The following is a 2,611-nucleotide window of genomic DNA, read 5'->3' on the forward strand; positions in this document are numbered from 1 at the left end:
ACTACCCTCTGGAGAGCCTTACGGTTATGGGCGGAGCAGCTGCCGTACCAGGCGGTGATACAGCCCAACAGAATGCTCTCGATTGTGCATCTGTAAAAGTTTAGTGTTTTTGGTGACAAGCCGAATTTCTTCAGCCTCCTGAGGTTGAAGAGGCGCTGTTGCGCCTTTTTCACCACGCTGTCTGTGTGGATGGACCATTTCCGTTTGTTCGTGATGTGTACGACGAGGAACTTCAAACTTTCCACCTTTTCCACTACTGTCCCGTTGATGTGGATAGGGGGCTGCTCCCTCTGCTGTTTCCTGAAGTCCACGATCATCTCCTTTGTTTTGTTGACGTTGAGTGTGAGGTTATTTTCCTGACACCACACTCCAAGGGCCCTCACCTCCTCCCTGTAGGCCTTCTCGTCGCTGTTGGTAATCGAGCTTACCACTTTAGTGTCGTCTGCAAACTTGATGATTGAGTTGGAGGTGTGCATTAACACGCAGTCATGGGTGAACAGGGAGTACAGGAGAGGGCTGAGAACGCACCCTTGTGGGCCCCAGTGTTGAGGATCAGACGGGTGGAGATGTTGTTTCCTACCCTCACCACCTGGGGGCGTCCCGTCAGAAAGTCCAGGACCCAGGGTCTCGAGCTTAATGACAAGTTTGGAGGGTACTATGGTGTTAAATGCTGATCTGTAATTGATGAACAGCATTCTTACATAGGTATTCCTCTTGTCCAGATGGGTTAGGGCAGTGTGCAGTGTGATTGCGTCGTCTGTGGACCTATTGGGGCGGAAAGCCAATTGGAGTGGGTCTAGGGTGTCAGGTAGGGTGGAGGTGATATGGTCCTTGACTAGTCTCTCAAAGCACTTCATGATGACGGAAGTGAGTGCTACGGGGCGGTAGTCGTTTAGCTCAGTTACCTTAGCTTTCTTGAGAACAGGAACAATGGTGGCCCTCTTGAAGCATGTGGGAACAGCAGACTGGGATAAGGATTGATTGAATATGTCCGTAAACACACCAGACAGCTGGTCTGCGCATGCTCTGAGGACGCGGCAAGGGATGCAGTCTGGGCCGGCCGCTTTGCGAGGGTTAACACGTTTAAATGTTTTACTCGCATTGGCTGCGATGAAGGAGAGCCCGCAGGTTTTGGTAGCGGGCCGTGTCAGTGGCACTGTATTGTCCTCAAAGCGAGCAAAGAAGTTGTTTAGTTGGTCTGGGAGCAAGACATCAGTGTCCGCGACTGGGCTGGTTTTCTTTTTGTAGTCCGTGATTGACTGTAGACCCTGCCACATACGTCTCGTGTCTGAGCCGTTGAATTGCGACTCTACTTTGTCTCTATACTGACGCTTAGCTTGTTTGTTTGCCTTGCGGAGTGAATAGCTACACTGTTTGTATTCGGTCATGTTTCTGGTTGCCTTGCCCTGATTAAAAGCAGTGGTTCGCGCTTTCAGTCAATCAACGGTTTCTGGTTGGGGAAAGTTTTAATGGTCGCTGTGGGTACAACATCACCGATGCACTTGCTAATAAACTTGCTCACCGAATCAGCGTATTCATCAATGTTATTGTCCGACGCTATGCGGAACATATCCCAGTCCATGTGATCGAAGCAATCTTGAAGCATGGAATCAGATTGGTCAGACCAGCGTTGAACAGACCTGAGCACAAGCGTTTCCTGTTTTAGTTTCTGTCTATAGGCTGGGAGCAACAAAATGGAGTCGTGGTCAGNCGTTGAACAGACCTGAGCACAAGCGTTTCCTGTTTTAGTTTCTGTCTATAGGCTGGGAGCAACAAAATGGAGTCGTGGTCAGATTTTCTGATTATTTACAATGCTGTGCCTTATCAGTTGTTTGATCAAATGTAACCTTTCTGCTAGTAACTTCTTATCTCTACTTCCATGGTCTCTCTAAACTAACATATGGAATTGTTTTAAGATGTCATACTATGTATTAATTTGGATGGAATTTTATAACGCCAAAAGTAGCCTAACATTTTTTTTATTTGAAAAAATATTGAATTTGGCCTTTACTACTAAAGCCAATAGAAACTCATTGAATAACACATTCATAAATGGCCAAAAATACAGTCAAAAAATGTAATATAAGTAACAAGGTTTTGAAGTGTCTATCCTATAATTTACAGTAATCCGTGTCATTGTCATTATAATCCGTGTCACTGCCAAACATACTGGTCTTTCAGTAACCTTCATACAGTATAATAAAGCCCAGGAAATATATAGACAGATATTTTGTACACATTTTTAACCCCTTCTTTTTGGGTAGGCACCAAACTACCTTCAAACTTGCAGTCATTTTTTTTTTACATTTTTCATTGTGCCCTCGAGCAAGCCAATTAACCTCAATGGCTCCAGGGATGTTGTTAATAATGTCTGACCCTGTCTAAAGACCCAAGCTCTCTGTGGGTGTTGGGATATGCAAGAAACACATGTCCAACTCAAATAGGACATATGAAATAAGCTACTATAGTCACCATGCTAGTGAGTCTGACCTGAAATAACCCCTGCACATCTCATGACTGGTTTTAATCATGGTAGTTATCTACAGTTTTTCTTTCCCTGTTTGGAAACATGCAGAACTAGTTCTTCATCGTCCCATTGGATAATAATGAA

The sequence above is a fragment of the Salvelinus sp. IW2-2015 genome, unplaced genomic scaffold (genome assembly GCF_002910315.2).
Source record: "Salvelinus sp. IW2-2015 unplaced genomic scaffold, ASM291031v2 Un_scaffold4180, whole genome shotgun sequence".
Taxonomy (NCBI): Eukaryota; Metazoa; Chordata; class Actinopteri; order Salmoniformes; family Salmonidae; genus Salvelinus; species Salvelinus sp. IW2-2015.